The sequence below is a fragment of the Sus scrofa genome, chromosome 2 (genome assembly GCF_054392235.1).
Source record: "Sus scrofa isolate SSC_HxYL_T2T_F1_AM1 chromosome 2, Sscrofa_HxYL_maternal_Yorkshire_Landrace_v2.0, whole genome shotgun sequence".
Classification (NCBI taxonomy): Eukaryota; Metazoa; Chordata; class Mammalia; order Artiodactyla; family Suidae; genus Sus; species Sus scrofa.
In genome coordinates this window covers 107,429,211-107,454,454 of record NC_139384.1, presented here as the reverse complement: position 1 = coordinate 107,454,454, position 25,244 = coordinate 107,429,211, and the positions used below count along the sequence as shown (strand labels likewise).

Below are 25,244 nucleotides of genomic sequence, written 5' to 3'. Positions count from 1 at the left end.
TTAAAGAACAAAATACCACCCTTGAAGCAATAGAAGAGCAGTGGAGTTATCAAGGTTATAATCACTGCCTAGGTCTCCAGCTAAACAAAACGGAGAATCAACAGTGGAACAGGGAGGAGTGTCTCAATCTTCTACCACTGTGGCGTTTACTACGGCTAAAAGGAGAACTAAGCAGAGTGTATCAAGGGTAAAAGCAAAATGGAAGAAGTGAAGTTCAACAAAAGGTACTTAGAAACAAGCTGCTTTGTTTGAAGCCCTGTGCTATGTTTCATGTGGGCAAGAAGATGTACAAGATAAAATCCCTGCAAGATTGAATTGAGATTGGATGGATCTATTTTTATCCCAACTCTGACACAGAGGCACTAATACACAGAAATACTACTCAGTGAGAAATTTGAATATAATGAAGAATGCATATATTAAATAATTAATTTAACAGTAATTCCTTTTCCTTCATTTTGCGTGTTGCTAAAATGTTAGTAAGTGCAGGTAGACAAAAGGAGAAAAAATTACTTGTTTTCACTATTGAACACACACAGAAACACTTTAGTCAGATCATGCTGTATATGATTTAACACAAATATTTTCATGTTATAGACTGTTAATATCATCTAGGATTTTATTTTTTGTGGATACCTATTATTTATTATATCTTTGCACCACACATATAATCAATCAGTCCTTTTAAAGTACTTCTAATTTTTCATTATCGTAAGCCATGTGTTTTCATAGCTAAATCTATCATACTTTCATGATTGTTTCCTTGTGACACTTTTCTGGAAATGTAACTATTAGATCAATTGATAATAAATATTTAAAATTCCTGATTTGTGATCAAGTCTCTTTTTACAAATGTATTAATTTACACCCCTTTTGGTATTGTGAAAATTCTTTTCTGCAAATTCCGAGATTCAATAAATGCTATTTCTAGCTATATACATATACATATACATATATATATATATATATATATATATATATATATTCTGTTGTTTTAATTCACATTTATTATTGATGTGGTATGATTTCCTCTGTATTTCCTCTTTCATTAATATTTGGTGATTTTCCTTAATCTAGGTACTTACTGGTGACTTTTTCTTGATTTGTGAGAAATATTTACATATTAATTCTATTGATTCATTACCCTCAAATATACTACAATTATGATGAGTCTTTTACTTTATATTTTTATGTAGTGGAATCCAATAATCTTTTTCTTCATACTTTCTATTTAGGTAGTGTCATATATAAAATGTTTCCAATAAAAATTATATAATTAACATCTGTATTTTTTCTAGCATTTTTATTTAGATCTTTATCTAGAATTTTGATGTATCAACTGACATAGGAATCCAATTTTTTTTTTTTTTGCTAATGGTTAACAATTTTCCCAATGCCACTGAATTCTTTCTCTAGTGATTTAGCATGCAATATTTATTATATCCTCAATTATTAAATATATTTTTATGTTTCTGATCTTTCTCATCTTTACCATTGATCTATTTCTGCTTTATTCTTTTATTTATTAAGTCTTTAAAGTAATTTTTAGATATGCCATAACATTACTTCTCAAATATTTCACAGCTAGTCTCTCACATATATCCTCCAGAAAATCTTCTGAATAGTTTTGTCAGATTTGAAATAAAAAACTTTCCAATGTTTTTTTACTTTCTTCCTGGCCACATCCACAGCATATGAAAATTTCCAAGTAGGGATCAGATCCAAGCCACAGCTGCGACCTATGCCACACCATAGCAATGCCAGATCCTTAGTCTACTGTACCAAGCTAGGGATCAAACCCATGCCACCATAAAGACATGCTGGATCTTTAACCTGCTGTGCCACAGTGGGAACTCCCTGATATTTTCTTTATGATTATATTGAATTCATAGATTGATTTGGGAAGAATTGACATCTTCACTATTTAGCATTTTATCTAGATATGTGTAGTTTCTCTTGCCATTCATTCAGATTTTTCTCTGTATTTCTTGGGAAATTAACAACTGTTGATCCCAGAAGAACTTGTATTAGGGAAATCCTAGTATGCTATTACACAGGACTGCAAAAGCTGCTAAAATATCCCCAAATGAATTACACAAAGGCTAATTCAATCTTGGAAATGTTTACGTCTTTTTCTTTGAAGAGAAAAATTTTGGTTGTTAGGAATTTGCCAAAGTAAACACTATCTAGAGACAAATCATTGATGCCAACCAAATAATTTTTACTACTTGTATTTTTTTAATCAGTCATCTTTTTTTCTCTAAGTTAATACAATTTGATTAAATATATGCTGAGAAATTTTCGTGTTAAACCATAAAACCAATTTGAAAAACAGAAGTTCTAGAAATGAATGCATCATCTGGTGCACTGAAAGACAAATTACCTCAAAATATCAAGATGGTGAAGTTTGATGTCTGAGTTATATGTGTGCATGGGTGAACCATGAACCCCTCATCATCATCAAGGCCAACACTAGTGTCAAAAAAGGCAACCAAATGAGGTGTTTGTCACATAGTTTTTAAAAATGAGTATTTAAAATAGTTCAGAGATGTAAGGAAAGGCTATAATGAAGAACAGGCTAGGAAGGTGACTACATGGAGGAGTTTCTAGATAAAATCCCAAGGAACTATATAAAGATATATTTCAAGTACTAGTATTCAAAAATTTGTCTTATTGGGCTATGTTATACAGAGGAAACTCATGGAAGCTAAAACAATAGAGTTTTACAATTTTTTCTGTCTAATTTCCTGGCATAAATAATTATTTGTGGGTTTTCAGTCTTTATGAATACACTGACTCAGACTTTTGAGTTGTTTCTCTTTAATAGGATGAATTTTTCTGAGCTATATCAAATTCACACTGTATACCATATGGCCAAACATGCATGAGCAATGCAAATTAAAGGAATTAAAAAGTTATGCCTAAGGCATATATAGAGTAAGAAAGTGTGGCTCTTACAAAGATTAAGAAAAGCAGGTAATAGAAACTTGCCTTTGAGAGGGTTCAGATGTTTGACTTAGCAAACTTCAAAATAATATTATAAATAAGTTCAAAGAAACAAAATTGTATTTAAAGAAGGAAAGATGAAAACACAATGTCTCATAAAGTAGAGAATATCCATAAAGAGACAGAAATTATTTTTAAATGGTAAGTGTATAATTAAAATTTAGGATAACTGAAATAAAAAAAAAAATTACCAAGGGGATTGAATAGAAGATTTCAGCTTTCAAAGAATCGGTGAACTTAAATATAGGTCTGTACAGATTATGTAACATGAAGACAGAGGAGGAAAAAAGAATGAAGAATAAGAAAGAGTCTTGGAGAAATGTGGGACATTATTAAATTTACCATTATAAATAACAAGAGGATCAGAGGAGAACAGAAAGAGAAAGGAGTGGAAAAAAATATTTGAAGAAATACTGACTAAATAGTGGGCAGATTGCATGAGAAACAATCTAAACATCCAAGAAACTACATAAACTCCAAGAAGTATAGGTATAAAGAGATCAACAAATAGAAACATCATAGTCAGAATCCTGATAGACAAGCAGAGAGAAACTTCTGTAAGCACTGAGAAAAATTACTCATCACATACAAGAGAATCTAAGATTAACAGTTAATTTATCATCAGAAATAATGGAAGCAAAAAGACAGTGAGTGGAAATATTCAAAGTACTAAAAAGAAAACAAGCTGTGAATCAAGAATTGTATATGCAGAAAAATTATCTTTCAAAGATGAAGGCAAAGTTAGAATATTTCCAGATGAACAAAACCTTCAAGAATTTATTGCTAGCAGACTCACTTTTTAAGAAGCACTGAAATAAATTTTTCAAGCTGGCAAGTGACACTAGAGAGTAATTTAAATGCATTTGAAAAAACAAATATCAGATAATGTTATGTAGGCAATTATGAAAAACTGTGTAATTGCATATTTTGTCTATTAATTGTTTTAAAAATCAATTGCAGGAGTTCCCACTGTGGTTCAGTGGGATTGGTGGCAACTCCGGATCTCTGGAATACAGGTTTAATCACTGGCCTGGCACAGCAGATTAAGGATGTGGCTTTGCCATAGCTGCAGCATAGGTTGCAAGTGCAGTTCAGATCTGATCCCTGGCTCAGGAACTCCATATGCAGCGGGGTGGCCAAAAACAACAACAAAAAAAATCAATTCCATAAACTCATGTACATAAAGATATACATACATATATATATATATATATAAAGATATGCATATCTTAATTACATAACACAGAGAAATATTTTAGCTATAAAAACACAGATAAGGTTGAAGCAAACAAATCTATATTATAATAAGAAAATGATGCTACATGGTCACTTGAATCCATAGGAAAAAAATGAAATAAAGAGAAACAGAAAATAGTTTATATTTGATACTTTCAGCTTAAAAAATGTTCTTTAGTATTTTCCTTTAGTATATCTCATAGTGTGATTTGCTGACAATATACTCTCCCAGCTTTTATTTGAAAAATGTCTTTCTTTTGTCTTTTTTTGAATGAGATTTTTGCTAGGTATAGAAACCTATTTTGACAGCCATTTCTTTCTTGTTCTCTCATCAATTCAAAGATGGCATTTCACTAAATTGTGGCTTGCATTGTTTCCAATGAGATGTCAGTCATCTTTTTTGTTGATGTTGTTCTCTTGTATGTAAAATGTCTTATTTTTGGTGTATTTTAAAGATTTTTTTCTTTAAATTTGGTCTTTGGTAATTTCAGTTTTATTTGTGCATATCTTACTTGAGTTCATTGGGCATTTTAAATAACTAAATTGTTCAGTTTTAAAGATTATTATCCTCTTTTGTGGGAAGTCTGGTCACATAAGTGCTCTATAGTCTTACATGTTCCTCACAAGCTGTTTTTAGATTTTTTTTTCTTTTAGCATTTTTCTCTATGTGCTTAAATTTGGGTAATTTCTATTGAACTATTTTCAAGTTCAGTGACTTTTTTCCACTATATTCAGTTTGAAATTAAGCCCTGTGTCCAATAAATTCTTAATTTCAGATTATAAAAAATAATTTCCATTCTAGAACATCAATTTCATCTTTAGAGATTACCTCTCTCTATTGAGAAATTGATTTTTTTCCTATTTTATCTACCTTCTATTTCTTTATTGTATTTATAATAGTAATTTTTAAGTCTATAATCTCACTTCAATATCTAATTCATTTGTGGATCTGCTTCTGTATATTTATTATTCTCTTCCTTTCATGTATTTTCATTTTTGGCTATATGTAGGATTGTGTATTTAAACGAACAAAGGAATATGAGGTAAAATCATTTTCCTCAGAGAGGGCTCATCCCTTTCTTTGTCAGGTAGCTAGATGTGGAGTTGATTATTTTGACCCAAAAAGGAATTCAGATGGGGTGTGTTTGGTTTCCAGGCGGAGATTCAGTTTAATGATATTTCAAATGTCTTGAGTGAGATCTATCCTGAGTGACTAGAGGCACCCTCTAGGGGAAATGTGGGACTAAAGTACTATAGTATGTGGAGATTTGCAGCCCACCCCATAGCATCCTGTGCTGTCATACTATTGGCAATATTTTCTTAGGGAAGCACTGTCTGCCCATAAGAATCATCTCTCAGTTTGGAGATACAATAGATTCCAATCCATCTTACAGGCCTGCGCAACTATTAAAACTTGCTATATTTTTTGCTACCCCAGCAGAGTTAGGCCCATGGCTGACCCATTTCTTACACATTTGCAGATATGGATGCTGCTTACAGAGGGAGAAGTAGCACTGATATTTATTCAAAAAAGTCTTCTTTACTCTCTAGAAAGGAAACTACTTATTTTATTTTAATTTTATTATTTATTTGTTTGCTTTTTAGAGCCGCACCCATGGCATATGGAGGTTCCCAGGCTAGGGGTCCAATTGGAGCTATACCTGCCTGCCTACACCACAGCCACAGAAACTCCAGATCTGAGCTGTGTCTGCAACCTACACCACAGCTCACGGCAACGCCAGATCCTTAATCCACTGAGCAAGGCCAGGGATCGAACCCGCAACCTCATGGTTCCTAGTTGGATTCAGTTATGCTGCGCCATGACAGGAATTCTCAAAACTACTTATTTTAGACTTATTTATCTACAAAGCCTTCTGGAGTCTTAAATACATACATATTATGTGTGTATATATATAATATATATGTTTTATTTATTTTTTAATCTGTTCTAATTGCTACTTTGAAAATTATGATCACTTGTACTTCCTAAATGGATCTGGAATGCCCCAGTACCTTGATAATGTCCATTTAATGTCTTTAAAAATAATTGATATACTGTTGTTGTTTTTACAAGTTATGGTAGCCTCCACAATAGTTAATAGAGTGTTTTTGCCATAACAACTTCTATTGCTTATGAAGTCCATACCATAAAACATTTAAGGTCTAAGTGCTTTATATATATAACCTAATTTAATCCCCATAGCAATCCTATGAGTTAGGTACTATTATTAACCCTATTATACACATAGGAAAACTGACCCATGGAAAGTTTAGGTAACCTCTTGAGGCCATGCAGAATTCAAATCCAAGAAGTCTTCCTCAGAGCCTAAATTCTTAGTCATACTCTCTATTTGTTTTGTTTAATCTTCTAACTCTGTCATTCTGTTCCATACTTCAATCTCTCTCTCTCTCTCTCTCTCTCTCTCTCTCTCTCTCTCTCTCTCTCTCTCTCTTGTTTTTTTGGCTTATTTAGAGCCACATTCTCAGCATATGGAGGTTCCCAAGCTAAGGGTCCAATTGGAGCTACAGCTGCCAGCCACAGTCACAACCATAGTCATGCAAGATCTGAGCTGCATCTGTGACCTACACCACAGCTCATGGCCACATCAGATCCTTGACCCACTGTGCAAGGCCAGGGATCAAACCCGCAATCTCATGGTTCCTAGTTGAATTCGTTTCCACTGCACCACAAAAGGAACTCCATATTTCAATCTTTTTCACATACTCTTCTGCTAGGATTTACTTCTATTCCTTGCTCATAACAAACATCTATCTTTCCTTTAGAATTCAGCTTAGCTACCACCCACCTCCTTTAGAAATTTTAACCACTCAGAATGAATTATTCCTTATCTATTCTCTCTTTGAACTCTGTATGCACACATACCTGAGTATTTAACCTATGGTATGTAATGTATTTGTACAATGTGTTTTGACTATTAGTCCATAAGACCCTTGAGAGCAAGAACTGGAACTTATCCATATATTTCTATACATGCCTGATGTGTAATGGTTGCTGAACATACACAAGTTAATTTTGATTGATCTCTATTTGTCCCTAACGTTGATTCTCAATAGGAATACTAAAGATAGAGGTGTCTGTGGTTATCTTTCCCAAAAAGTTAAAACTTAATAGGCCTTGGAGTTCCCTTGTGTCACAGTATGTTAAGGACCCTATGTTGTCACTGCAGCAGCGCAGGTTACTGCTGTGGTACAGGTTAAATCCCTGGCCCAAGAACATCCACATACCATGAGCAGGACCAAAAAAAAAAAAAAAAAAAAACAAACAAAAACAAAAACAAAAAAAACCCAACTTAATAGGCCTCACAATAAATGTTGTCATACATTTTGGCCAAAGTTAAAATAGCAAGAAATGAGGTTATTTAAAGCTATAACATTATTCATTTTAGTTTTATCTGTTTTTAATAGTTAAAAACAAATTCAAGTCTCCTATTTCAAGTTAAACTACTATTCACTCTTAAATAATAATACCTTTATGTGCCTGACACTTCAGGTGGAATGATTAAATTATGCACCTGTAGAAAGATCTCAGAGAGCAGTGACAGCTATTACAAACCTACTATGTTCCTGGGTGCCTAAAAAAGTACTTTACTTAAAATTTATGACATTGATTTCAATTAATTGTTTCTCTTTTATATGACACTTTTCTTCTTTTGATTCCTATATGGGGTGTACATTTTCATTTTCTTAACTTTGCTTTGCTTTTCAAGTGAATTTATACTGTAGGACATTGTACTGTTCAGCTTTGTTAAATAGTTAATTTAAGCAAGTGGAAGCATACGTCATTTCTCTTACTCAAATGAAAGAGACTTTAAAAGGATATTTTCTTAAATAAAAAAAAAAGAGTCAACAGTGGGCTGCACACAGAGAGGTTAAGTCAGAGTACCAAGTCCTTAAAGCTCCTCTTTCCTTTCTTTGCATGGAGAACATGATTTGCTGCATGAATGGGTTAAATATATTATATATATATTATATGGATATTTATGAGAATGTATTTATATGCATATAAATATATTTATATATTCATATATTTATATATTCATACACTTATTTATTCATTTAATTAAAAATTACTAATTTTTATCATTTAGTGATTAAATTTGAGCTTGAAATACTATCTTATAAACTATGTAAACATAGGTGGGCTGACTAACCTCCATGAAACTTAATTTTTCATATGAAATATGGGGCTACTAATACTTGTCAGATGTGTTTACAATAGGGAGCAACTCATAAAATATACAAAATAATTGGGGTAATTTCTGGTACATTATAGGAGCCCCCAATGTGGTAGTTATTTACTCTCCTACTCCTATTACTTCCTAGTCACTAGCGTAAAGTATTCAATGATAAAGTTAAAAAATAAATAATTAATCTCTTTTCTCAAAAGCTTCAGAGTCTACTGAAATAACTTAGAAGAGCATCAAAACCCAAAATACGGTATGATAAGAGCTATTAAAAATGTTAAACAGGTTCATCTTCAGGTAAAGTGGACCAAAACAAGAATCTAGGGGGCAATGGTTGGCAATAAAATTGACAGTATCTTTACTGACTTAATTGAAACTAGTTACTAGTCAGGGGATTTTGTCCTTGCTATTAATTATTTTTAATTTTTTGACTTTTCATTTGATGTACTTGTTTTGGTTTCTAATTAGAGTTTATATATTTTTATAAAGCTAAGCATAGGGAGTTGTTCTGTGTTTAGACTTGAGTATCAAAACTAGAGGATACCACTGACTTCAGCACTGTTGTCTTATCCTGGAATTAGAAGGAAGGCTTGTACCAACAAAGACTCTCTTGGCATAAGTAACATGTATTGGGACACAGGCATTCAGGTGGGCTTTTTATAGAGTGAATGCTAATCAGCTTTGTCAAAATGAATTTCAGAAGTTTAGAGATCATTAATATTTTCCTATCATTCCTATGTACATCCAACTTCAAAGCTCTAACAGGTAATAGTTTAAAGAAGATGCTATAAGACACAGTGGAGTAATTTACAGAAGGTTCTAAACTTCTATGGTATAGGGTGAAGGTGATCTGGACCACAATAAAATTTAATAACCCTAAATGTTGTTGGAATCTGGATCAGCAGCTGGAGTTAGAAAAAGGACACAGCATATATATGTACTTTCTCCATTATCTGATAGGTCTGACAAAGTTTAAAATGGGTATGTTTCTCAAGATATCACTCTTAGACACTTTTTGAGAGAGAATTAGAAGCTACGATAATATGAACAACAACAAAAAATAGTATCAGACTTTTAGCTTATGTAATAAAGTGAAAGGAAATCTGATATTGTTCTTTTTCATCATTAAGCATAGGTGAGAGTAACTGGGCCAGGATAGGAAATGAAGTACTTAGGGAAGGACATAAATAACCATGAATCAAAGAATAATACAAAGATTTTAAGCTTGAATAAGAAATAGGAATACTTAGGAACCAAAAATTTAGAAATAGAAGAAAGCGAACAAATACACGAGATAGAAAAAATTAGGTATCAATGTAATCTTTTTAAAGAAACAAAACAAAAACTTAGCTGAAATAGTCTTATAGCTCCCTTCCTTGTTTTTCTCTCTTAGCTTCTAGGAAGAAAAAAAAGCCTCTCTGTTTTGCTCCCAACTTGCTTGCTGTTTTTCAGAGCTAGGGAAAACAAGGGAGTAAAAGATAACAATCACCCAAGGTGAGGCATTCAGGGTGCGAGGAGGAGGACTTTGACCCAGATGTACTTGAGCCTGTCACACCACTTGTCTTCTCCAAGTTTTAATTGTCTTTTTACAAAATTTGGAGGAATGTAGTAAATGAAATACACAGATTTAAAATGTTTCCTGTCTTACGTCTTTGTACTATAACCTCCTCTGTAATCTGTCTTGCACTAAATATTCATCTCATTTTGCTGATTTCCTCTGATGGTGGAGTTCACTTAAGGTTCAATTTTAGGAAGTTGGATTTTTAATAAGATTCCTTTAAATGGTTTCCATATTTAGCCAATCTTGCAGTTCTTAACAGTACATGGAAGAGCAAACAGGGAGCTTAAGAAAAAAAAAAAAAAATTAGCTTCTTTAACTACTAAATGAAACTGAAATGTGGGCTTTCTGACTCCTCAGATTTGGAAGCAGTGTCGGTAATCTATATTTATCAATAGCCTAACATAACCCTCTCCATAAAGGCCTTTATTCTTCTTATGGTAATACTGTTTCTTAAGTTTCCAAGAGTGGTCCTTTCTCTCTAAGTGTTTTTAGCTTGACAGATAGCTCTTTCCTGAAATGCATTAATTTTGATTCTGTGCTGCTACTGGATATTAATTTATATATATGAAAAAAGACGTCAAATATGGAAGCATTCATCTGACCCCGTTTTAAAAAATAGCTCCGGGCATCATTTTTGAAACCGTGTGTAGCTTGGCCATTTTTATGGTACATGTATAATGCCAATCCTTGTTTTTCTCTAATGAATTCTTCAACAAAATTAAGGATTCATTTTCCTTTCGATTGTTACTTGAAATCTGCGAGGCAATCAATTCCAAGCCCAGCACCTCCTGATGGTGTGAAGAGGAAGGTGGGCAGGGGAGGAAGGATGGTAGGAAAGATTTCATGATTTATGCAACTTTTACGAAAAATGTTCTCTTACTGCCTAGAGTTACTATTATTATCATTTGGTGGGCCTGAGGCATGGGCCACACACATCATCTGGCTAAAAATAATTCTACAGCCTGTCTGGGTGTCATTATGGTGTTTGTTTCATAACAAGTTCCTATGAATCTTTATTAAAATTCAAGTGGGCTGTGACTTCCAGCCAACAGTGGGGCCCATACACACTGAGAGAGCACAGTCTGTCCTCAGGAAGGGAAGGTTCTGGCAGGATCAAGTGCAGGTGCATCCAAAACTAGGTATGCTGCAAAAAATCTTAGGCCCAGGGACTCGGAAAGAGACAGGAAGAGACCACAAAAATCCATTTCTTCCCTAAAAGATAGGTGGTATTTAGTTTACTCACAGACTGAGAAAGGATAGATGTGCTGAGCCAACAACCTCATCCAGAGCAAGTTGCCACCGCGCCCCTAGCTGACTGACCTAAGGAAATGAATGTCAAAATATCAGTGATTTTTCTTAAGATTTCTAAAAGCACTAACAATATAAGATTTTCTGTGGATATATTATTAAATCCTAGGGCATCAGTGGTAGTATAATTATTTTTATAATTGTATCTGTTCTTTTATGCATTGAGATACAACCCAAGTTTATGAAGCAAAATCTCTATAAAAATCCAGGAAACATTGAGAATAAAGGTCACAGATTCAACTCAATTAAATGCTTATTATTTTTACAAGTATTATTTTTCTGGACTGAAACACTCCTAGAAATCCATTGTGAAAGCAGGGGCATAGAACTGGTTATGAGGAAAAAAAATACATAATGGTAGAGTTAAGATTAAATAAAGATTAAAAGGAATATATTTGGCATTTAAGGAGTATATACTCCATTAACTACAATAGAATAAATTCATAAAAATGTGGGAGAGTGTATATTCCAAATGGAAAAAAAAATCAGTTCTCATGATCATATTGAGATGACAGCATTAGTATTATTCCATTGGAACTTTTGAGGCTATATAGTTAGATAAGGCACACTTTGTGTAAGGAAGTAAGTATAATGCCAAGACAGAGGAAATTAAATTAAATTCCCACTGCTCTGTATTTGACTTAAAAATATCAGTATTAACTTATGGAAGTATTATATTTTAAATAAGGTATTATTTAATGTTTATATATTATATCTTTTGCTACTACTAAAAAGGCCTGGGAATATAACACATTCAGTAGCATCTCTCATCCTCAGATTGTGATCTGGTAATATGATTTTCTACTAAGAAATCAAAATGTCTTGAAGAAATGGATAATTCCACATCTCCGGTAGGAATTGTGTAAGATGAATTTGGATTATCTGTCATACTACCAGTCATATCAAAGGAACATAGGAGCTAACATGAAGATGCTTCCACTGAGCAAAGATAAGACAGTGTAACTCTATTACTATATTAATTGCAATAGACTGAAACACATAAAATATGTTTGAATACCTAAATTCAATAATAATATTTAAAACTAATAACTGGATACTTCAAAAGATAAACCATTTTCTTAAAAACAGGTAAATAGATTAAAATTTAAACAAAACAGTTAAATAGAGAAAAAGAATCAACATGTGTCATTTCAAATAGAAGATAGAGAGAAGTGTTTCTTTATAAGATGTATACCAATTAAAAATCATAAAATGATAGATTAGAATATTACCATTTTACAGCCCTCCATTAATTCATGTATCTAAGAATTGAGTGTCAATGAATACTAACATCACAGAAAGATAAACATTATATGCCTCCTGCTATAAGAATGCAACAATGCTTAGAGGCTTGCCAAAGAGACCAAAGGACCCCCACCAAGCCTCTATATCTAGCATCAAATGTATAGGAAATACAGAGAATAGAGGAACATGTTTAAGTATTGCATGAGCGTGGAGTCAGAAAGCTCCAAACTGGAAAACTCAACAGGTTAAATGGCCTGGGGCTTTGACAGAGCAATTAAGAAAAAAATGAGTTGGAGGAGAGAATGTAGATTAAAAGAAACTTTAAAATTATATTAAAAATTTGCTCAACATCCCTGAATATTAGAGAAATGCAAATCAGAACTACCATGAGACACATCCCACCAGTCAGAATGGCCATCATTAATAAGTCCACAAATAACAATTGCTGGAGCAGGTGTGGAGAAAAGGGAACCCTCCTGCACTGTTGGTGGGAATGTAAGCTGGTACAATCACTATGGATATCAGTATGAAGATACCTTAGAAATCTCTATGTAGAACTACCATATAACCCAGCAATCCCACTCTTGGGCATATATCCATAAAAAAACTTTCCTTGAAAATGACACATGCACCCCCATGTTCATTGCAGCACTATTCACAATAGCCAAGACATGGAAACAACCCAAATGTCCATCAACAGATGATTGGATTAGGAAGATGTGGTATATATACACAAGGGAATACTACTCAGCCATAAAAAAAGAACAAAATAATGCCATTTGCAGCAACATGGATGGAACTAGAGATTCTCATACTAAGTGAAGTAAGTCAGAAAGAGGAAGCCAAATACCATATGAGATCACATCTCCGGAATCTAATATACAGCACAGATGACACTTTCCACAGAAAAGAAACTCATGGACTTGGAGAATAGACTTGTGGTTGCCCAGGGGGAGGGGGAGGGAGTGGGATGGATTGGGAGCTTGAGGTTAATGAATGCAAACTATTGCTTTTGGAGTGGATTAGCAATGAGATCCTGCTGTTAAGCATTGAGAGCTATGTCCAGTCACTTATGATGGAGCATGATAATGAGAGAAAAAAGAATGTAAGCATGTATATGTAACTGGATCACTGTGCTGTACAGTCAGAAAAAAATTGTATTGGGGTAATAAGAGTAATAAAAAATGTGATTAAAAATAAATTTTAAAAGTTAAAAAATTTAAAAAAATAAAAAAATAAAAAATAATATTAAAAATTTAAGAATGGGAAGACTAACACATTTCTAGGGAACTAATATTTTTAAAATTCTATGAAATTATCACTCTAATGTGAGTTAAGATTGGCAACTATGTGACTAGAGTCTGGGGAACCAGTTGGAGATAAGGTCAGTGGACTGCACTATGCTGTGAAAGTATGTTCATATTAGAAAACCAGGGCCACAGAAGACAAAAGTAAGATGTGTACTGGAGTATTTTAACATGAAGACAGTAGCATATGTTGACAAGACATCAGGCTTTAATAGAAGTGGGAGATTTAACAACCACCCTGAGAAAGCTAAAGAAATAATTAAGATCCTGCCAGGCTAAATACCCAGAAATGTTTTGGTGCTCAACCATTTTGAAGCTTAAAGATCAACTGGTCTGGAAGGACCTGAATATAAGTGATTTTGGAATGACATTAAATGTTCCTAAGGTTAAATATTAGTGGAAATGTTATAAAATTTTACCTTAATGTTTATTTCTTTCTAAAATTGCTTTATTGAGTGATTAAAAGGAGCTGTATAACAGATGGATCTAGGTTCAAATCTTGATATTAGGATGTATTAACCTTGTGACTTGGCCGAACTCAGCTCTTGTCTCAACTTCATTGTATGTAAAATGGACATCATAATCCACATCTTAGAGAATTATGAAGAATAAATACTATTAATATGAAAGCATCTATCCCATTTGTTGGTTTTTAAATGTATGTTTGTAATATTTATTTTTGATGTGAATTTTTGTATAAAACTTGAAAAGAACAGAAAATGATATTAACAGATGCAGTGTATCTACAATTTACACTTAAGAAATCTTGGAGTTCCCGTCGTGGCGCAGTGGTTAACGAATCCGACTAGGAACCATGAGGTTGCGGGTTCGATCCCTGCCCTTGCTCAGTGGGTTAAGGATCCGGCGTTGCTGTGAGCTGTGGTGTAGGTTGCAGACGCGGCTCGGATCCCACGTTGCTGTGGCTCGGGCGTAGGCTGGCGGCTACAGCCTGGGAACCTCCATATGCCGCGGGAGCAGCCCAAGAAATAGCAAAAAAAAAGACAAAAAAAAAAAAAAAGAAATCTAAATATTGTTTGTAAAAAAAGTAGAAGCTGCATTCCTTTCTACTTTGTCTTTAATCAGAGCAGAACTCCAAAATTGTGTTATATTATCCTGATACATTTTTAACAGTTTTATTGCTGAATGATTCATCACCACATGACTCACCTATTTAAAGTGTACAATTTAGTGTGTTTTAGTCTTTTCACAAGATGTGCATCCATTATTACAATGTAATTTCGAAACATATTTGGCCCCATGAAGAGAAATCTGTATCCATTAGAGGTCACTCTCCATTATTCCCCAACATCACCAGCCCTAGGCAAGCAAGAATCTATTTTCTGCCTCCACAGATTTGCCTGTTCTGGATATTTTCTATACATGAAATTATATACATGTGGTCTTTTGTGATTGGCTACATTCATTTAGTATATTGTTTTTAAAATGTTTATCCATGTTGTAGTGTGTATCAGTACTTTGTTCTGGTAATATTGTACTGCCTGTACCACATTTTATTTACCCATTCATCACCTGATGGGCCTCTGGGCGTTTGCCTTTTTGCCTATTGTCAGCAGTGCTGTTATGAACACAAAATGAGTATTATTTAGATATATATTTTTATTTCTCTAGTGTGTATTCCTGGGAATGGAATTGTGACGTCATAGTATAACTTTATGTTCACTATTTAGAGGACTTCCTGTTTTTAAAAGTGGCTGTACCATTTTTCATTCTCACTAGTAATATATGAGGGGTCCAGTATCTCTCTGTCCTGATAAATAGAAACTGGTACTTCATGTGGTTTTAATTTGTATTTCCCTAATGATTAATGATGTTGAGCATCCTTTCATATGCTTAGTCCCCATTTGAATCTCTTCTTTCCAAAAAGTCTATTCAAATTATTATCTATTTAAAATTTGAGTTGTTTATTATGGAGTTATAAGTTTTCTTTATGTATTCTGGATATGAGTCACTTATTAATACATGATTTGCAAAAATTTCTCCCATTGTGACTCCCATGCATTTGAAAATTTTATTCCATATATATATATATATATACACACACACATAAATATAAATATTTTCTGTATATCAGTATATACACCACATTGTCACTAAATAATTTAATACTTTGGCTTTGCTTAATATTATATATATATTGCTATATCCCCTGACTGACAATCTAGTCTAGTTCTTTCTCCAGTTAATTCATTGAGTTATTTAGCATTATGTTGCATGAATAAAACAGGGTTTAATTATTACATTTTCTTCTTCCTATATATAGCCTTTCAGTTAACTTTCTAAACACATTGTTCTCTCATTCTTAAGAATTATTGGAACTTATGCTGTTAAGTGCGGTCAGATTAAAAACTCCTCCCGAACTAGAGGACTTCATAATGTGCAGGCACAATTACTCAAATTGTACTCTAGAAACCTATCTTTAGTAATCATAATTTACACAGTAATGCCTCACCTTTCTGGAAGTAAAAAGTGTTTCTTTTCATTCTGTAGCTTGATACAGAGTCATAGTAATCAAGCTTATGATCACATGTTTGTAAAGTTACAAAAGTAGGGAAGAGGGAAAATGTTTGACAATTAAAACCGTCTGAGGATAATTCATAAAATAAACCAAGTCACGAGTAGACAGTTGAGTCAACTGACCCTTCTCATGAATTCCTTGATAAAGTGAACCTTGGAAAAAAATGTTGAGGATGTTGAGGAAGGATGCTAACACTCCAAGGAGTCAAAGACTTGACCACTCTCTCCCCTAGACAGGGATCTAAAACGGGGCACATTGACCTCCATCAGATGTCCTGTGTCAGAAAGTTATTGTTCATGCTTCAAAGCGCAGCAGACATTCTATTCAAAGAGAATGCTCTGGTTCTGAAAAGCAGAGGAATAGAAGGAGAGCTCTAAAGAAAGTCTCAGATTTTATTATTTTTATTATTTTTTACCTTATGAATTTCTATCATTTAAAGCTTTATTAGATTGTTGTCGGTCTAGTAAATGTCCCTTTTCTATAGGTGAATTTCTTTACTCAACATTTAGCACATAGCTTATGCTTATCCATGTCTCAGGCTCTTGATATTTGTTTATACTCATTGATATATAGTCCTGCTACTCTTTGGCTTTTTATTTTTTATTTCAGTTTTCATTATTCTTGACAGGTGTGTCATTTTTTAAAAAATTCAGTTTTGTGTCTTTTCTCCTCAGAAGTTTTCAATAATTCCACTTCTTTCAACAGCCTGGCCTCTGAAGCCAGATGTCTTGGATGTGTTTCAAAATAATTTGGGCTTGGGAAGAAATGGGTGGATATCAATATACTTTCTGTTTATGGTGGCTTATTATATTATCTTTGTACTTTTTAAAAATAGATTCAGAATTTTCTATCACAAAAATTAAAAATTAATGAGTTTATTATATTAAATCTGGCTTTAACTACTATATATGTAGTTAATATTGTATTGTTATTGTATTGTCAATACAATATAGGATGGGTAGAATTTAAGTGTGGAAAAGTGACAAAAGTGAAAGTGTCAAAAAGTGTAAAAATGCAAAAAGTACCATATTTCTTTGTAAGGAGGAACTAGTGCCATTAAGAGACCTAAAAAAGGCTTGGGCAGGCACTCTCATAGAAGCAAAAACTGCTTATTTTAATAGAAGATAGCAGTTCTTTACAGTAGGGCCACCCTTGCTTCACTTACTGACTTCATTTAATACAAAAGTAATCAAAACTATCTTTTATTTATTTAACTATAACATATGTACATATAATGTTCTTATATATATATTCTAATTTTTATCATCTTAAATAATTGGGATACTATAAGCTTAACTTAGTATTAAAGGAATAGCTTCCCAATTAATGACTTCATACTTATAGTCACATTTGTATCACACAATCCTCTTCTTTACATTAAGCTGTCCTCTTCATACAATCCTCTTCTGTACATTAAGCTGTTTATAAAATAAAATTGCTTCATATCAGGTATTTCAGGGAATCGATATTTTCAACAAATAAGAACATTCCTGATATATAAAGCATTCATTTAAACCCTAATACTTGAGGGAATTCCCATTGTGGCTCAGTGGTAATGAACCTGATTAGGATCTGTGAAGATGTGAGTTCAATCCCTGGCCTTGTTCAGTGAGTTAAGCATCTGATCCCCAGCCTGGGAACTTCCATATGCTGCAGGTGTGGTCCTTAAAAAAAAAATTAGCTAATACTTGAAATTACTTACTTATTTCACAGATACTTTTCTAAAAGTTTCTGACCATTCTTTGCCTTATTAAATAGACTGTAAGGTAATGTTTAAAACTTCTTAGCTAGCTCGGCACATAATTATGTGCATTAGATTTTGGACTAATACATTAGTTGTTCAAGTACTCCTAGGTTTACTTTTAAAGGAATGACTACAGGTAAATTGTGATGATTTTGATACCCAATTGTGTTTTCTTCTTTTTAATTTGTACTGTCATTTCATAATAGGTCAGCTACTAACCCTTCTTCTTATATTTCTGGTCAGGTGTTTACCGTCATGTTGTAGATATCAAGGTTTCCAAGGAAACCAGGTGGACAAATTTGCTTAATGAATATACTTAACTTTACATGAATTACCAGGTCATTTGACTGTTGTTTGAGGGTTGGACATGCTTCCAGGAAAAGCTCATGAGCTTTATGAAACAATTTTCTCATTCTTCCAAAGGCTTTCTTTTTAATTTCCTATGAGCCTAGAATCTGAATCTGGAGACAGTTGAGATTTCTGAAATGGGTTGCCACTATAGTTTAAAAAATTATGACATTTTTAATTATGTTGATTCAAAACTGTGTTGCTATAGAAATGAAAGTAAAGGCAGAACTAGTATAAGAACTAAACCTAAGAGCCAGAAGTTTTATTAAAACAATTCTTGATAGAAACCAAGGATGCTCTCTTTCTTAAAAATAAAAGTGAAGTGTTCACCCCTCGTTTTTACCTTCTTATAACTTCCCTCATGTTGAGAACATTATGCGCAATATTTTATATATCAGCTAAATGATTCTTATTTTGCTCCAGAAATGTTTAGCTTAATGCCATGTAAATAGCAAAATAATTTTGAAATTTATTTACCCAGCAAAGGAAAAGGGTAATTTTAAACTCTGGGCTACATTATAAAATTTGAGAGGATTTTGATCATTAATAAGTATTAAATTGCATTTTGAAATTAAATCCCTTTATATATTTTTGAAGGAAATAAAAATAATTTGCTTTTATTGCCTTATAAGTAAATATGAGTGGGCCACAACTAAAAAGCAATCTCCACAGACTTATGAAAGCATTTAGGGGGAGATATCCCTTTGAGAGAAAAGTAATTTTTTCCTTTAAAACAAGAAGATGGTCTTGAATTCTCAGCAAGGAATCACCATCTCAATTAAAAACAATTCTGAACAGGGACTTAAAAAACTGCTGCTTCATTTCATTTGTGCTTTGGCCATTAAAAGCGTATAATAGTGTAGAAATTAAAGTAATAGGAAATTATTTGAATTCTTTACAGTAATATTAATAAAAGAAAAATTATTTCTCAAATACAGTGTTATATTTTTTACTTTATATGTAACATCTGAACCTCTCATTATTGTTATATAATCAAGGAAGCAAAGACTCAGAGCTGTTCTTTGAGCCCATATACCTGATGAATCAGGTGGTGCTTTATGCATTTAGTGAAAGGAGGATTAAACTCATGAAACTCCTGGGAATGAAAATGTCTGTGTCCATTTTCAGTTGAGGCTGGTTTTTATCTGTTTGAGAAGAGTAAAGATATCTCTTACTTCTGTTTATTTAATATGACCCAATGTTTGAAATTGATCAGGGCATCCAAATTAGAGCAAACAGAACTTTTCAGCAACCATTCTTTATGGAAGTTCACTATTTCAAGGAAACACCCCTGTGGTCATGTTTGTAGTTTTCTTTAATATTAAAATGTAATCATCAGCACTCTAAAATGTCAAGAATTACTTCCATAGTTCCTAAAAATTATGTTACTAATGACATTTAGAGCCCTACATTTTGGGGCTTGAAAGTTCAAGTCTTCTTACTTCCTGTCCATCTTGTCATCCAGAATGCAATACATGTCATTCATCCCCTGCAGAAACTTATGAGGGAATTTCATATTGTTATTCCTCTAACTGGTGTCCCCACATAGTTTAATGCCAAACTGCACAAACAAACATGGCAGACTTAAAGGGTATTAGCATTAAAAAACCTATCTTCTATAAAATTACTGAACTCTACCAAACTATTTCAAATGTTTATTTCTATATTTTGAAAATAAAGTAATTTAAGTTTTAAGACCTAAGCAGAAAATGCAACCTGAATGACATTAGATTCTAGGGGTTTTTTTGTATTAAGCATCTAATACTGGCCCATCCTTTCATGAAGATTTGCACAGCTCAATATCAGAATCTTTATATAGTGAAGAGAAATAAACTTACCACTGTGAAAGTACACATTTCTGAAGAGGGTTAAGGGCAGAAGGTAGCACATAATAGAGCATGAAGGATCAGGGTTCCAGTTACTATAACAGGGAAACTGGAAAACAAAGGGGGAAGGAGTAGGTAAGTGGTTTTAAGAGAAGCAAAGGAAATAAAAGTCTCCACATTCATCTTTAAAAGTTGAGTTTATTATTAGAGGCCACATAGAATGATGAGAAAAAGAATACCACTGGTTGTCTCTTTTCCAAAAATACATATAAGTTTTGGTCCCGGAGAGTGCTCTGACACCTGTCGTTAACATTTAGGTAGACTTAGTTCTTCATATTATTCTCTCTGTTTTCCTTTTAAATAAGAATCACAGATTGTCTCTAATGCCTTTTCTTATTCTCATTTTTGAATTGGCTTTTTTTTTTTTTTCAGACAGGAGGCCACAAATTTGCTTTTGCTAAATAGGCGTCAAAACCTGTTTATGTAGATAATATAATAAAATTCAGATTATTTCCCATTATAGGTTATTACGAGATATTGAATACAGTTCCCCATGCTATACAGTAGGTCCTTGTTGTTTATCTGTTTTGTATGTGGTACCAGTTGGTATCCCATACTCCCCATTTATCCTCCCCACCACTTCCCTTTCCCTTTTTGGTAACCATGAGTTTGTATTCCATCTGTGAGTCCATTTCTGTTTTATACATAGATTCATTTGTATTATTATTTTTTTCTTTTTAGGGCCACACCATCAGCATATGGAAGTTCCCAGGCTAGGGGTCGAATCAGAGCTACAACTGCTGGCCTATGCCACAACCATAGCAACGCGGTATCTGAGCTATGTCTGCAACCTACACCACAGTTCACAGCAATGCTGGATCCCTGACCTACTGAGCAAGGCCAGGGATCAGATTTGCATCCTCATGGATACTAGTCAGATTTATTTCCACTGTGCCACAAAGGAAACTCCCTTGTATTAATTTTTAGGCTCCACATATAAATGATATCATATGTTATTTGTTTTTCTCTGACATATCACTAAGTATAGTAGTCTCTAGGCCCATCCATGTTGTAGAAACTAGCAATATTTTATTCTCATTTATGGCTGAGTAATATTCTATTACTTCAGTATATCTTCAACCATTCATCTGTTGATGGGCACTTGGGTTGTTTATATGTCTTGGTAATTGTAAATAATGCTACTGTGAGCATGGTAATATATGTATATTTTCAAATTAGAGTTTATATCCTTTCTGGATATATATCCAAGAGTGGGATTGCTAGATTATGTGGTAGCTCTTTTTTCAGTTTTTTAAAGAAATCTCCATACTGTTTTCCCTTGTGGCTGCACCAAGGGTTTATGATGGTTCCCTTTTCTCCACACCTTCTCCAGTATTTACTATTTATAGATTTTTGATGATAAACATTCTGACCAATGTGAGGTGATACTTCACCATGGTTTTGATTTGAATTTCTCCAATCATTAGGAATGTTGAGTCTCTTTTCATGTGCCTGTTGGCCATCTGTATGTCTCTTTGGGGAAATGTCTGTTTAGGTCTTTGGCCCATATTTGATGGGGTTGTTTGTTTTTTCTTTTTATGGTGAGTTGTATAAGCTATTTTTCAGTCACAACTTTTCCAAATATTTCTCCCATTCCATAGGTTATCTTTTTGTTTTGTTGATGGTTTCCTATGCTGTATGGAAGCTTTTAAGTTTGAATAGGTCCTATTGGTTTATTTTTTATTTCTTTTGCCTTGGGGACTTGATCAAAGAGAGTATTGCTATAATTTATATCGTAGAATTGTTTTATCTATGTTCTATCCTAGGAGTTTTATGGTAACCTGTCTTTAAGCTATTTTGAGTTTATTTTTTGTGTATGGTGCATGGAAGTGTCCCAATTTCATTATTTTATATGCAGTTGTCCAGCTTTCCTAACGCCATTTGTTAAAGAGACTATCTTTCTTTTCTCTGTTGTATAGTCTTGCCTCTTTTGTCATAGATTAATTGAATGTAGGTGTGTGTGGGATTATTTCTGAATTACCTTTTCTGTTCCATTGATCTATACGTCTCCTTTTGTGCCAGTACCATATTACTTTGTATACTGTAGTTTTGTAGTTGTGTCTGAAGTCTGTCAGATTTATGCCTCCGACTTTGAAATTTCTTTACTTGGCAATACATTGTTACCAGCATCACTGGTAAAACATTGCATCTAAGAGGAAAACCTTTTCCTGTATCCCTACTTTAAAATGGCCTCATCATCAGAATCTGATAGAGAAACTAACTTTTTTTTTTTTTAAAAGAAAGAGCTTATATAGTTTGTGCTAAGTAAAAATAAAATGTGTTTAGTTTTTTGCCTTTATCATGTTTAGCACTTACACATTTCTGTTTATTTGATACCTAGGAAAATGTGATTTTAACATCAATCCAAAATGTATTTTGGATTTGTTTGTTTTTTTTTTTTTTTCGTCTTTTTGCTATTTCTTGGGCCGCTCCCACGGCATATGGAGGTTCCCAGGCTAGGGGTCTAATCGGAGCTGTAGCTGCCAGCCTATGCCAGAGCCACAGCAACACAGGATCCGAGCCATGTCTGCAACCTACACCACAGCTCACGGCAACGCCGGATCGTTAACCCACTGAGCAAGGGCAGGGACCGAACCCGCAACCTCATGGTTCCTAGTCGGATTCGTTAACCACTGCGCCATGACGAGAACTCCTGTATTTTGGATTTATACTTAAGTTTCCTTTTAATATGTCTAAATAAAGGGAAAAAAGAATATTCATATACTTAAATGCCAAAATGTGAAAATGTGTTTTATGTATCATAACTTTGCTTTGAGGAGCTGTGTTGGAAATAAGACCTTATAAGTATTTGGTTCTTTATAGTTTACAATAAGCTTTGTAGAGTAATAATAAAATATTGATAATAATAATGTTCTCAGTTCTCCAAATGTTGAAAGGAGACCAAATGCTCCTAAAGAGCAATTCATGGAAAGCTCTTTTGAATTCAGTGAAGATGTCAGAATTCCATTGCTCTTTCATTCAGCAGTGACTGGTAGTTTTCCCCATCTCTAAGTGTTTTCCCCCTCTCAAGTTTTATTAGATTATTCAAGTGATGATGAAGAAATGGTGCCAGTAACATCAAATCTGAAACTAAAGATAGGTTGCATGTCCTGTATAAGTGTCTTACACCAAATATTTTTCAACATGATGCTCTCCGTTTGATCTGATCATCTTTTTTCCCCTCTTTCTGTTATTTCTTCTTAAAGCCTCTGTGTGTGTATATACATATATATATGTATGCATATATATGTACTACATACTCACTAATGGATACTGTATGAAAACAGTGTGTTGTCCCCATTTAAGATTATAGTTAACTGGACTAAGTGGACTTCTTAAAAGAATGGGCATAATTTATTGACCTTTTGTCAAAGGAAGTCTGATGGTGTTAATATTGAACATTTTCTTTCCAAATGAGGCATAACATTTTGAATGACACTAGAGCTACAAACGTTTTTGAAACATATTGTAAATGACTAGGGTATATTTTGTTCCAGGCACTGAGCTAGGAACTGCACACTAGTTTCTGAGAATTTCTGTGAGCCCTTTTTTTCATCTTGCCCTTGGCTGACTCAGTTCTGTAGTTGGAGAGGTGTGGGGCAGTTATTTGAACTAGAGTGCCTTTGGAGAGTTCCCACCATTAAAATAGTCTCCACTGGCTTAACCTGTGAATAAACTCATACATTCCAAAAGCAAATAGGCAAAAAAGAAAATATAAACATTTTCCCCAACACTTGCTTATAATGGGGTTTATTGTTAGTAAGGAGAATTTGTGAAAAAAAATTTTTTCTTTTGAAATGGAATAGAATAAATAGACTTTATGGCACCTGGGAATGAATGTCCTTTGAATGCATTTCAAATGTGTTTTGCATATGCTTAAACCTAGTATGTTAGCTTTCCTTTGGCAGAAGAATATTCTGCTATGCCCTTTCTTGCCCAGTCGACCTAGAAATTCATTAATTGATATCTCAATTTACAGATAAATCACAATTGACTGAAAACCCCCTGTAGACCAGGTTTGCAATATAGAGAGATGCAATCCAAGGACAAGAATTCTCTTGCATGATGCTCAATTTCCTACCACCTAGAGATGTAATGAGAAACAGACAAAAATGTTTTCAAACACTACATCCATCCTTTAGTGTGATGTTGACAGAATGGTAAATAATCCACTTTGGGTCACATGTGTGGTTTGCGTTCTAAATATTTATTGGTCCCAAATTCATGGGCAGATATGTTTCATGGGATTAAATTGTTCAAAAGTGTCTCAGATATGTTTCATGGGATTAAATTGTTCAAAAGTGTCTCTTTTAGCCTTGCATTTTATTTGTCTAATCTATATTCTTTTCTGTGCAATAAGCTGATAAATATTCTAGCCAGGTTTTTTATTAATTCTTTTTGCTTTTCTTTTGTGGCTTTTGACTGACATCTATTCACTTCAAGGGTGATTTTCCTGTTGGCAAGAGGCAGAAGAGAGACACCAAGCATCACCTTCAGGAACAAGTAATTTAAGTACTATAATGAGACGGGTCTTTTCAGAGTCTATAATTGGTGACAAGGTATGGCAGCTTCATATCAGACAAAGATGTACAACACGGAGCTTATTAATGAGGATGGAGCATCATACTCAAGAAAGCTTCCTGTGACTCTGAGACAGGAGAATATAACAGATAGTGTAGGTTGTTACTAAGTCCAATATCTCCAATTTGCATCATAAAACCTTTATGTAAGCCAATTCAAGCTAATCCAGGATGGGATATTTTTCCCCTTTAGAATTCACGAGGGTAGCCAGCAATCCATCACTTTGGATCCCAGCCCTCACAGACAACAGCAATAATCATCTAAACTTGCAGATATGCTCA

The 25,244-nt window shown here is 33.6% G+C and overlaps 2 protein-coding genes across 3 annotated transcripts in view; one reads left to right on the top strand and one right to left on the bottom strand.

Annotated features, from left to right (window-relative positions):
• The window catches only part of LOC110259421 (uncharacterized), a 574,595-nt gene that overhangs the window by 47,099 nt on the left and 502,252 nt on the right, over positions 1-25,244 (bottom strand). The window contains exons 9-10 of the transcript XR_014838267.1: positions 20,335-20,431; positions 11,252-11,328 (exon numbers count right to left, since the gene is read on the bottom strand). The gene's annotated coding sequence lies outside the window, so the exon portion shown is untranslated. The remainder of the gene's footprint in view (positions 1-11,251; positions 11,329-20,334; positions 20,432-25,244) is intronic.
• Positions 1-25,244, top strand: part of LOC110259422 (endogenous retrovirus group K member 9 Gag polyprotein) — a 789,250-nt gene that overhangs the window by 501,227 nt on the left and 262,779 nt on the right. The gene's annotated exons all lie outside the window — the stretch shown is intronic.